This window comes from Lipotes vexillifer, unplaced genomic scaffold, assembly GCF_000442215.2.
Source record: "Lipotes vexillifer unplaced genomic scaffold, Lipotes_vexillifer_v1.1 scaffold52, whole genome shotgun sequence".
NCBI lineage: Eukaryota > Metazoa > Chordata > Mammalia > Artiodactyla > Lipotidae > Lipotes > Lipotes vexillifer.
This window is the reverse complement of record NW_006773409.1, coordinates 116,585-130,576: the sequence shown is the minus strand read 5'-3', so window position 1 is coordinate 130,576 and position 13,992 is coordinate 116,585.

Below are 13,992 nucleotides of genomic sequence, written 5' to 3'. Positions count from 1 at the left end.
CTTGTACTCTCCTAGTCCCTTCTAGTCCAGCAGGAAATTTTATTTGATATATTTATCAAAACCAGACTCCTCTCACCATCTGCACAGCTAGTCCAGTCCACTAGCATACTTCTCATGGAGTACAGAAGCAGCCTTGCAACTTATTTCCTGCGTCCCCACTTACTTACTGGAGTCATTTTTCACCCAGAAGGCAATAATTTCTAACACTTTTTTAATTATGTAATATAATGCACGTACAGAAAAGTGCACAAAGCATAAACACAGCATTTAGCTAAAAATTGTAAGGTGAACACATATAGTTATCAATGTGATTAAGAAATAGAACATTGAATGGACTTGAGGACATGGGGAGGGGGAAGGGTAAACTGGGACGAAGTGAGAGCGTGGCATGGACATATATACACTACCAAACATAAAATCGATGGCTATTGGGAAGCAGCTGCATAGCACAGGGAGATCAGCCCCGTGCTTTGTGACCACCTAGAGGGGTGGGATAGGGAGGGTGGGAGGGAAACACAAGAGGGAGGGGATATGGGGATATATGTATATGTATAGCTGATTTACTTTGTTATAAAGCAGAAAGTAACACACCATTGTAAAGCAATTATACTCCAATAAAGATGTTAAAAAAAAAAAGAAAAGAAAAGAAATAGAACATTATCTGGACCCAGGAACATCAGGCCTAATCCCTGATCAAAACCACTTCTCTCTCCCTTAAATGTAATATTTATTATGAATTTAGGTAATCACTCTCTTGCTTTGTTGTATATGCACCCTCAAATAATATACATTTTCTAACTTCTTTTTGAATTTTATATAAACTGAGTCATATAATTTGTATTATTTTGATATCTAGCTTCTTTTTTGATATAGTTATGCATATGGCTTATGTGTATCTGTGGTTTTGTTGATATAGTTTTTCCAGTTCCCTATTACTGTATAACAAACCACTCCCGCTGGTACACCAAAGTGGCATAAAATGAACAGCTTTTTTAGAATGCTCATAGATTCTCTGGGTCAGGAATTCATAGAAGAGACAGCTTGGAGACTTCTCTCTGCTTCATAATGTTGGGGACGGGAATCACGTGGAGGCTTCTTCACTCACGTGTCTGCCATCTGGGCCAAGATGACTCAGTTAATACTGCAGGTCAGGTTGCCTCCGAGTGTCCTCTCAGTGTGTCTTGGGCTTCCTTACAGCAGGGTGGCGTCAGTGTAGGCAGATTTTTTACATGGCAACTGAGGACTCCAGCAGTGAGTGTTCCAGTAGCTCTAGGCAGAAAGGCATGCCATTTTATGACCTAGACTCTGAAGACGTGGCATTTCCACTAAATTCTGTTGGTCAGAATTGTCATAAGCTAGAGTCAAAGAAAGGATACACGGACCCCACCTCTTGACTGGAGAAATGTCTAGTAATTTCTGACCATGTTTTAATTCAATAGTATTCCATTGTATGAATATACTATAATTTATTTATGTATTCTATTTTTAATAGATATTTGGGTTGTTTCCATTTTGGACTATTATGAACAATGCTCCTATAAAAGTTCTTGGGTGTGTATTCTGGTACAAGTCAGCATGTATTTCTAGAAGAAATATACATAGGAGTAGAATCTCTGGGTCTTGGGGTACACAATATTCAACTTTATTAGATACTGTCAATGTGTTTATCAGACTGATCACAGCAATTTACACTGGCCCCAAGTATATAAGTAGGGACACTCTTGCCAATATAGAGTGGTCTCTTTAAAATATAATACTTTTTGGACTTCCCTGGTGGCACAGTGGTTAAGAATATGCCTGCCAACACAGGGGACATTGGGTTCCATTCCTAGTTCAGGAAGATGCCACCTGCCGGAGAGCAACTAAGCCCATATGCCACAACTAATGAGCCCGTGTGCCACAACTACTGAAGCCTATGAACCTAGAGCCTGTGCTCCACAACAAGAGAAGCCACCACAATGAGAAGCCTGCACACCGCAACGAAGAGTAGCCCCCAGTCACCGCAACTAGAGAAAGCCTGTGTGCAGCAACAGAGACCCAATGCAGCCAAAAATAAATTTTAAAAAATAATAATAAAATAAAATGTAATACTTTCTGTTTTGATACCCTACAGAGATTCCAACAGCACTCAACACAAAAATTAAATGCTTTGCCATGGCCCAGAAGGGCCTATATGACTTGTTCTCTACACATTTCTGTGAGTTCATCACCTAGTATGGGACCTTGCCATAAATATCCACCTGCACTGGACTTCTTCCCAGTCTGACAACAAGACAAACTCATTCCTTACGTTGGACCATTGCACCTGCTGTTTCCTCTGGCAGAAAAGCTCCTAACCCCTAGTTTAAATGTCTGTTCCTCAGAGAAGACTTGTCTAACCACCAATCTAAACTTCATCCCACTCCCCATTCCTAGTTTCTCTCCCTCCCACTATTCTGTTTTCGTGGGATTACATATCATCACATAAAATTATCTTTATTTATGTATTTGTTTATTTTTTAAAATCTCTTACCATTAGAATCCACAGTGACTTGAGTATGCAGAAGACTGTTTTTGTTTTGTTTTGTATTAAAGAATATGTGCCATGTGTTAGATTTACTTCTCATTATTTAATTTATTTATTTATTTTGTGTGTATATTTTTGGCCGTGTTGGGTCTTCATTCCTGCGTGCGGGCTTTCTTTAGTTGTGGCAAGCGGGGCTACTCTTCGTTGCGGTGCGCGGGCTTCTCATTGCGGTGGCTTCTCTTGTTGTGGAGCACGGGCTTCAGTAGTTGTGACACACGGGCTCAGTAGTTGTGGCTCGCGGGCTCTAGAGCTCAGGCTCGGTATGTGGTGCATGGGCTTAGTTGCTCCGCGACATGAGGGATCTTCCCAGACCAGGGCTCGAACCTGTGTCCACTGCATCGGCAGGTGGATTCTTAACCACTGCGCCACTAGGGAAGTCCCAGAAGACTGTTTTTTAATTAATGCATTATTTTTTATAATTATTTAAATAATTGCGCAAATTTGCCTAGGCGTTTGAAAACAGGAGTTGAGTTTTACATTCTTCTTATATATTTATTTATGTCTAGTACAGTGCTTGGGACAAGTAGATTTCGGTAATACTAATTATTTTAAAAGTTTGACTAAAATGAATGTTGAAACTGAACGAAATCTCATAGTCTAGATTGGGTCTCGAAATTTTGAGTTGGCCACCATGGGGTCTGAGAGAACAGTAATCACAAGGTTCATTCCTGAGTGTAAAAAGGCAGTTTAAAGAATAAAACCCATTTGACTGTTTTCATTACCAATTTTTCTCTTTTAATTTCTTCAGTTTCTTTCCATTGTCTCTCCCCCTATCCTTTAGTAGGTAATGCTCAGGCGTATGCTGTAGGCTATTAAAGATGCTGAAATTTGACTCCAATATTTTTGAGACTGTGATAAAAGTAGCAGATGCTAGAAAAACTGCCTTTTCCATACAACAAGCAGCTCTTTGTTTTGCAGTAAGTGGAGACTTTAAAAAAGATTCGGGTGCAAATTGTCCCCTTCTTTGTGACCATCTCATGAATGGGTCAGTTAATTTTGTGAATTTAAAACTTATGAAACAAAGATAGTTGGGAAGCTATGGATGAAGAAATTGCACGTCTCTGGAGAAGGATAAAAACAGTCATCTTAGTTGAAGGCAGTCACATCTCAGCTGATTGTGCTTCTTTCAGGGAGGTGATTCTCAAGTTTCAGCTGCCTGAGGCTTTTTAATACTCATATTGCTGGGGCCTGTTCCCAGAGTTTACTCAGTAGGTCAAGGGAGGTGCGGCTTGTCTAACAAGTTCCAGGTGATGCATGTGCTACTGGTCTAGGTGCCATCCTCGGAGAATCACTGCTTCCTGTTCTTTTTTCCTCAAGTATCTGAATTCTTGCTCTTTGATCCTCCCCCGAGATTCCGAAGGCCTATAAACATATAATTCACTTTTAACCCCAGCTCCAATGTCTTTTGGGTGCCGCTCTCAGATTCTAAATGATCAGTAGACATTTCTACCCGGATGAGATTTCAACAATTCAGACTTGTTGACCTTGGAAACATCCCCTAAAATCAAGGTGCATCCCCTCTTCTCATATTTTGGTCAATAATTGCCCTTATTTCTCATTATCCAGATTTAAATCTTTTGCCACCTGTTTTACTTCCTTTTGGTCTTTACTTTTTGTTTACTTGATTATCATAACCATGAAGAGTGACTTCTAGCTAGGGTAACAGTTACTGATGACAAATAACATTTGTCACTGTGGGCAAAACACCTGCATCAGCTCTTTCTGAATCCTGGTGGGCTGCCCAAGAACTTCCTGAAGGAGTTTGAAAGCGAAACAAAGATTCCCAAGCCCCACACCTGGTTTACAATTTTGAATTAGAAATCGTGAGGATGGTGCCCAAGAATCAGCATTTTCTAAAGTAGACCTTGGACCAACGTGTGCAATCCGCCAATTTAGATGGTCATATAAGGTATTTCAATGCCACTTCCTCAAGTCTTGAGTAACCCAAGTCTCTAAGGACTAAGTTGAAAGTCATATTTTCCAGCAACATCAGTATTTCCAACTCTTCTTTACCCAGCATTCCCTTGGTGTGTGCAAGTAGTTGTTAGTTTTATGTTGCTGCATTGGTGTTATTTTCTTTATTCCCTGTTGATACCCACTTTGGAACTCTGCATGCAAAAAAGCATGGATAATGGTGTGACACAGAGAAGGGTCCTCACCTCGGGTTTCCTCCTGAGCCTCTCCTGCTAGCATTCTTCAAGTTTGCCACAGCAGTTTATTCAAATAATTGATCTTATCTTTATTGTCAATGAAACTAGCCCAGAGGTTTTCCCCAGAAGACTTTTCTGATAACACAGAAGCACAACAGAAAGGGCATCATGTTAAAAATAGAATGAGTAAATTTTCCAGGCAAAATGATTGTCCCTGCTTGTTATGTCTTTCAAATCCCTGGGTTTCTCCTTTGGATGAATTTTTTTCCAGAGATTTCTTCTAAGGCAGAACCAGCAGAGAGGAAAACAAGTCAATGCTGTGCATCCTATCATGGAGTTTTATGGCACAGAAGATGCTGAGGGGACATCTCTGCCTCTCCTCCTCAGTAACAACAACAAAACAACATCTTATATTCCGATTTCAACTGATCACAGTGGGGGAAACATAAATTCTACAAATGATGCAATTTAGTCAGTGAAGTAAAGCATTTCCAATAGCCTAAATTAATGTGGCAAAGGAGGAGATATTTCAGGGAAAGAACGACTAGGGAACAATTGAGTACTTTTTTAGAATCCTTATTGTCCCATCTTTGTGTACATTTTTCTTGCTTCATACCATCTTTCCACCAACACTACTGCCACCACCGCCTCCATCATTACCACCCTCATCTCCACCATCATCACCTCCACCACCTCACCTCCACCATCATCGCCTCCACCATCATCACCTTCACTATCCCATCATCACCTCCACCACCATCACCTCCGCCATCATCACCTCCACCAGCATCACCTTCACCATCCCATCATCACCTCCACCATCATCACCTCCACCACCCTCACCTCCACCATCATCACCTTCACCATCGTCACCTCTGCCACGGCAATATCTTTCGATTCCTATTCCACCACCATCACCTCTCACCCCATCACCCTTATCCCACCAACCTTAGCTTTCTAGTTACCTCCTGCTCACTTCCCATTCTCCCTTCTGAGGAAAATATCTCATTAATACTATAGTTTAAGCGATGGATAAGGTCTGACCCATGTGCTCTCTACACAACAGTGTAAAAGAGATCCTGTTTTTTTTTTTTCTGGACTCACATGAGTGATCTAGATTCCCCATTTTTGTCAGGCCAGGTTTTCAAGAACAAAAGCTCTCAGTCGGAGAGGACATCCAGAGGCCTAGCATCTCTGCTCTTCATTTCCAACCTCTGTAGGAACTATCCCGGGAAGCAGCCAGCTTTGCCCTTGGTTCCTCTCCACAGGTTTCCAAGCAGAAATCAGACCTGTTTAAAAGTAAACCAAAGCCTCTGCAAGGGAAAGGTATCAAACGATGTTTCTTTTGCCTAAATGTAGCACTTACATTCAATCTTTAAATGTTTTACAGAAAAAACATTTAAATCTCCATATTCTATATGATTGTTATCTGCAGAAGCCAAGGGTCAGCACCAAGAGAAATTGAACTTAGAAAGCTTCAAGACCTTGATTTGCTGCCTTTTAAAATCTTCAGTTTTTCTCAAAACTGATTATTTTTCTCAAGAGTCATAGCTCAAAAAACCATGCAGCCTCAATGTCTTTGTTCCCTATTCCTACAACCTCCTCTGTCCCCACTTCCAGTTCTACAAATGTTAGGGTTTTTTTTTTTAACTTTTTTACTGTTGTAAACATTCTAAGATGAAAAATGGGTGACTGTCACAAAAATGAAATGAAAACTCACAGCTCTACTCTCACACATACAATTGTGATTTGGGGGATACATAGACCAGATTTCCAGCTTACAGAACAATGCAATACAGTACATGCTTGGCTGGTGCCCCAGGGTACAATGCCACCTGTGTTATTCTGGCTTCTTTAGGGCACTGTGGCTCCCCTGAGCATTGGTGTGAAGTTCTGTACATGCAGCATACAGTGTATTACTCATGCACAAGTGGCTGAGGTCTATACAGAAAGTTCCTCATCTGAGTTCTTGCTACTGCATGTGTCATAATCACTATTCAAATAGTTTGGATACTGACCACAATGATCCCTGAAAGGATCTTTACTTGTAGACTTCTTAAGAAAAACAAAAAGGTGCATTGATAATTAGTGAAGGAACACTCTGGAAGGAGAATGATATACAATTTACTACAAAGAATCATGACGAAAAGCATGCACCTATGTAAAGGGTTAAATTATGCAAACTAGTCATAGACATATTTGATTATAAATCCTAACCAAATGCAAACTAGATATGATGCAAACCAACTCTAATGAGTTGGTTTCTCAGAGTTTCATTTGCCTAATCTGCAAAATGGGAATACAAATACCTAAATTATAGACAATATTTGCCAAGCACTTGGATGCATACATAGTACATGCTCAGTAAGTAGTGTCTCTACATACTTTGGGTTCTTCTATGAGACTTGGGCAACAGTACTGTGCCTGAGAAAATAGGTATAGAATTGCTGGTTGGTATCTGCTATACTGTATGATCTATGCTCTTCCTTTTTTGCTTCAAAGCCCTTATGCTTTATTCTAGTTTCAAGTCTTTATGGAAGACATGCCTGAGTGGTGCTGTAACATTCCAGGTCGCTAATCCAAGCATCTATTGTCACAAGAGTTTTTGAAAGAAACATTATGTCTGTAGGAGTCACATTATTCTTTGCTATAAGGCTCTAAGGTGGGAAGGTGAGGAAACCTCTTTTGGTGAAAAGAGTTTCTCTTGGCTTGGAGTGGAAACTGAGCACAGCATCCTCATCAGGAATATGTCATGTCAGGCTGTCATGACACTTGTTGTGTATTACCATTAAATATTTCCCTAGCAGCGATAGCTGGGAAGGAGGTAATCATGTTTAATAACGTCCTGCTAAATATTGTGAGACTCACATGCATAAACACACACATACACACACACACACACACACATGCATAGACCAAGCTGGCCATTAACTTGAAAACTTTCTATTCTAAAACTCTACTCTTTTTCTTATTTTGGTTAATCAAATGACCAATACTTTTTGAGTGCTTCTGTGCATCATTGTTTTAGTAGACACTGTGATAGATGAAGAAAAATATCAAGGCATGGTCCTTGCTTGTAAAGATCTTAGAGAGTTTTGTGGGGAGCAAAACAATCATTTGATACCAATTAAGGACAAGTCATGGTTTGTTTGGATGGTGTTTATTTTCAGTGATGAGAGCTTTCAGTAGATATCAGTGGGTTAATGTATTATTCTCTTTGGAAAGAAGGATTAATGAATTAATGATGTGTGGAGTCTTCTATATTCATATTGGGAAATTGGGGAAGATTTTTTTTTTAATCTTTCTTCTGGTTATATCCTCTCTCTTCATCTCTCTGGATTTCCAACTTTATCTTTTTTCCCTCTAGAGCAGCACTGTACAATGCCACATATGTAATATGTGATTAAAAATTTTCTAATACCTATATTTAAGAAAAAATAAAACTAAGCAGGTGGAGTTAATTTTAATGATATATTTAAACCGATATATCCAAAATATGATTATTTCAACATGTTGTATTAGTATGTTTTAAGTGTTCAGGAATCACATGTAGGTAGTGACCACTCTGTTAGATACAGCAACTCTAGAGAATCACCACCAGTGGCCTCGGGGTGACCTGAGCTTCACCACATCCCGCATTACATACGATGTTGACTTCCTTAATGGAGGTCTGGCTTTGTGGCAACAAGAAGGACATGCTCAAGGGCCTTCCTCTTTTCTTACTCTTGCCTTGTTTGTCCACAGTGGTCCAGGTGAGAATGCTATCATGCTTCTCACCTTTCCTTTCTTCAATCCTTTCTTCCCTCCTTCCTTCCTTCCCTCCTCCAGTTGGGGCTACTGATTTCCAGCTGAAGAAGAGGCAGGACCACGCCTCAGAGGAGTCAACACAGGCTTTGTCGCCTGGAGCTTTGGGCACAGGAACATCCAGAGGGACCTGGCAGGTGTTTAAGTAGCATCGTGGATGAGGGAGAGAGGAAAACAGTGGCAGGAGAAGGTGGCAAATCTGAGCAGAAGGGTCCTCCCGCCCTTCTGCTCCCTCTTACACCAGTGCTCAATTAATGTGATCTTCCAAATCCCATTTCCCCACTTGGGGATGGTGCTGGCAGGTGGTAGGGTCAGAGAGTCAAGAGAAGAGAAAGAACCTGATTTGGGCATTTTCAATTACACCGCATAATTTCACTCACATTTTGCATACAAGTTCAGAGTCAAGGAAGATTCTGTTTTGGTGCTTGATCTGGAATTATTTGCATCTAAGACATTCCTTTACTTCAGAACATCCCCTCAGCATCTAAATCTTGCCAAGGACTGAGCTAAGAGCCGGGGATACAAGGAAAGGTGGGACGGGGTCCCTGTTCTCAAAGGAGTCTGTCACACGCTGGCCAGGAGTTTTGGGGTTGTCATTAAACTGAAACTTTTCCAAAGACATCTGTGCTCAGGACAGAAGGGCTGCAATTATTTATGCCTTACTTTTATGTGAACGTAGTGCACTTCTTTCATTGCTCTTCAGAAAAGTTAGTACCTAAATGGACAAAGTGAATGGGAACAATTATTCTGTAACCTAGGTAGAGCTGCCGAATGGTTGACCTTCTCATAGTGGAATTTCAGGCATCACTAAACACACAGAAGATGCATTCAGGGGGACAGACTGTCTTTCTACTCCTCTAATTATATCATTATTATATATGAGAGCAATCGAGGTGTACAGGCTTGGAAATCAAATGTCTCTCATTTCTCATGCAGTCACCAGCCTCTTAGATTTGGGCAGGTCCCAGCTCAGCCACTTGCATTTTGATCTCTGACCAGTCACTTAAATTCTTAGTTTTATTTTTCTCCCCTCTAAAATGAGACCAATTATTTTACCTAGCTAGATATGTATTAGGAGGAAGTAAGATAAAAAGCTATACATAAAAACACATCTCCTAGAATGTGTCCGGCATTGCAAAAGTAAACAGATCATTTCACTCTCAGATAAAAATTAAAAATGTCTCCATTTCCCATGTAAAATGAAATCCAGTCTGCTTATTATGGTCTTGACTCTGCACACCCCTGACATGGTTTCCATCCACCCTTCACCCCACATGCTGCAATCCAGTCCCATGGACCCACAAACTGGTTCCTGTCTTAAAGCCTTTGAACTAGCCCTTCTTTATCTTTGAAATGTTCTTCCCCAAGATGAAAGTTCAACAAACTTTTACTGTAGAAGATCATATAGTAAATATTTTCACCTTTAGGGGCCATGTGGTCTCAGTTACAACTACTCAGCTCTGCCATTGTAGCAGAAAAGCAGCCATACATAAACAAATGAGCACGACTCTGCTCCTCTGTTTCAATAAAACTACTTTATTTACAAACAGGGGATGAGCTGGGTTGGTGCACAGGCCACCAGAGTCTGCTGACCCTTGCCCTAGACCTTTCCAGATCTGGCTTTTTTCTGGTCATTTTGGTCTCAGATTGAGTGGGATCTAAGGCCTTTCTTGGCGACTCTATGGAAGGAGTCTGTCTGCCCCATTTCTCGATTGTATTGCCCTGTTTTATTTCCTTACCTATATGCATTTATATCTTAAACTATCTAAGTTATTCATTTGTTTATTTATTTATTGTACATGTCCATTTTCCATACCGCCATCATCTCAGTTCCTAGAGCAAAGACTAGAACAAGGTAGTGGGAGGTGCCCAGTAAATATTTTTTACACATATGAATAAGTAATTTACCTAAAGGAAGGAAATTCCAGATGGAAACTTCCAAATTTTAGTGGTAGGAAATCAAGATCTTTTGGGGACCATCAGAGACAGAAGAAGATGAGAGATTCCTGCAGATTATGAATCCCTCCACACAACCCTTTCCACACACAAGACTTCTAAAAAGCCAGACCTGTGTGAAACAAAGTAATGTTTTTATTGTTGTTATCTGGGCACAATATAAACTGTGAATATCACTAGTTTTCTCTCTGGCTATGAAATAAATGCATTGGACCTCACAGTCCAAATCAAAGACATGAGTCATTCTAGCTCATTAGCAGCCTGTGTATGTTGAAATGGTTTTGATGACAGCTTTTGAAGGCAGCTTTTAATAAGACAAGACAGTGTACTATCTTGCCTGTGCTATCAATCAGCTTTCTCAATCAAATGCCAGTTGCATGGCTTTGCAGTGAATACTGAGGACCCTAGCAAAAGTGAGGCAGCCTTTGCCTTCTCTGCCGTCAAGAGTAATTACAGTAATGGGAGACAGAGAATAGATACATGGTGAGAGCAGCGTATCAGTTAGTGCCCTGGCAAGAAACAAAGGGCTCAAACAAAAGGTTTAACGAAAGAGAAGTTAAAGGAGCTATGACAGTATTATATAGAGATGAGGACAAAGGTGAGGAAACTATCTGGGAAATACGAGGCATTCGGGGGCTAGCAACAGTTGGAAGTCATTCCAACCCTTTGGCCAGAAGAAAGTCCAGAAGAAAATTCTATTGCCAGAGTCCAGTAAGAGCTGGGCCCTGGGGGAGAGGCCAGCCAATGGGAGCTCTAGCCACAAAGAAACATGGCTCTTGCAAGAACATTAGCAAGATTTCTCTCCTTCCACTCTGCCAAATCCAGCAGGAAGCCAGAGGGTAAGAGAGCTGATGATATGTGCAGTCTAGGGAAGCCAGGTTTCCCAGACACCAAGGAGGACTGAAAATGGATCTTGCCTTGGGAGCTGAGGAAAACAAATGAAAAATAACTAGCATAGTAGGTAAGCCAGGTGACAAGAGGTTGCATCTTGGAAATCCACATTTACTCTCTGATTTTATTTACTCTACAGTATGTGAATGCAACAGAAAATAAGGATCAAAGATGCTTTTAGGGTATGCATTTTTAATACTTAAGGAACTAGGTCAGAAGAGTTCCAGGATTACCAGCAGGATTTATCCAACACAAGCCAATCCATATGAAGGCAACCAGAGTCTTGAGGGATTAGAAAATATCTTTTTACCCTGAGGTTGGAGGAGAAAACATCCAGAACTAGGTATAATCTTTTGCCTAGGAAGAAGAAACCAGTGAGTAAAATCCCCCATCACCAGGACAACAAATCCTCATTATGGCCAAAAACAGAAAAGAGAAGGATCTAACATATTCCTGTTCATGAAGGTTAATCACTTGTAAGCAATATTTCCCTTTATTGTTGTTTGTATTTTTGGACTCTTGGCAAGCAAAATGAAATGTCTTTTTATTCTGCAAAAACAAAAATTGTAAAACCAGTTCCTACTATAGGTCATATTGCAGATCTTCGAAACCAGCCTCTTAGGACTGGGATCTCTAACACAAAGTCATTTTGCTTGCACATCTACTGGAATGCATAGGGATTAGATGCCGATCCATCTCTTTTTACAGGTTATATGCTTGCCTAGAGGACAAATGCCATGTTAATCCTATGAGTCTTTTCTACCATGTCTTTGCATCCATCCTTACCAACGACCATTATTTTGCCAGTGCCATTCCTTAATACATGAAAGTACAATGGTTTGCATGTTTTGCACCAAATTTCTGCAAGAAACTATATTTTGAACTCCTATCAAATTGTAAATTTGATTTCTCCAAATAACTAGATGCTTTTTGAATTGATTTGAGTGAAATGCTGCCTAAGCTTGTTGCAAAGTCTTGGTCCAAGTGGCTGCTGGAGGGAAGGAGGTGAAATGCTGGACTTTTCCTTGGGAGATTTTGGGAACACAGCTCTTGAATACCAAAGTGTTTACCCATCCTGATTTTTATGGTTGTCTTCAGGTGATCCAAGCCTCTTGTTGTGTGATTCCCTCATCATCGATGCTTTAAGCACTTTCTTAAAGATAAATTTAGAAGAAAATGGAATCTGTATGAAAAAATTTCAATAGGGGTCTATTTGTAATTCAAGTTGATTTCTGCATTATTCTGGCTTAGCCACTAACTCTGTGAACTTAGGCCACTTACCCTCTGTGATCCTCAGTTTTCTCATCTATAAAACGAGAAGAATGGGCTAAGAGCTCCCTAAAGCCCTTTATAATTCTAACAGACTGTGCTTATGGGTCTATGTTACCCCTGGAAATATCATGAAAAATAAAAATAAAACTGATCGAGTTGAAAATGGTCCAACAGTTACAAAGAAATATTTGACACTGTAATCATGAACTCACATCAGTTAGTCTTCTGGCTCTTTAATTTGGGAAGCAGATGCTTGATTGCTTGTTTAAAGCCTGTGTAAAAAGCCCAGCCCAGCCTTGTGAAAGCTCAAAAATATTCTTAAGTAGGGATGTCAATTACATCATTTTCTAGACCTGGCAGTTTGGATGAAATTAACCCACAACATGTTTGAAAGCCTTTTTCTTTTGTGAGCATCTAGCATGTTTTCTGTTTCTCTCCTCCTGGGTATCCATTTGTTATCAAAACCAGTGTGGCATCCAAATTGAAGTTCAGTGCCAGCAGAGGTTACATTTATACATTTCCCAGAAAAGGAACAACAGTTGTCATGGGAGAAGATTAATGTGTGGCAATCTTGGGTCCTTATTAAAATCTTTTCTTTAAGAATGAGGGATTGGAATGTTAATGCATTCAATAATCTATGATTATAAAGGTATGCTATACCGTTTTGACCTTTTCAACATTTGGTAATTTTGACTGAGTGGCCATTTTGAGCCTGTTCTTTTTTTTTTTTTTTTTTTTTTTTTTTTTAATAGCTCTATTACTCTGTGGGAAAGAGGAAGGCTAGCCAGATTTTGAAAATACATTCATCCTGAAGCAAGAGTAGTAGGATTTAGTTCAATGTGCCAGAGACAGTGATGGATGTTTTATATAATTTTTCTCATTTTTGGCTTTCTCAAAAGTCACTTATGAGACAATACTATTATCAGATGAAACAAACTGAGCATCAGAGAATTGGCCATAATACTTCAAAGGTAGGTAAGAGGGAGAGGCAACAATAATCCCAGGAACCTATGGTACCAACGTCTATGCACTTTCCACAGTATCACATCTTTAAGTTTTGAAAGCTGTAAATATACCTAGTGTGCTGTAAACACAAGTAAATATCCTAAAATATTTTCATATTCTAGACTGAACTTTCAGCATCGGTATCTTTTTGGTACCTATTAGGGTGTCAGGTATTCTGTGGCTGGTAGAGAAAGACTGCTAACAAGACCCATATCCCTGCCCCCAAGGAGATTATGGCTGGAGAGTGTATCAACTCAGGGTTATGCGAACACACAGGGGATGATGAGGCACCCAGAGATGAGCAATCCGGGGGTGGGGGCATGAGGGCGCTAATACCTAACTAACCCC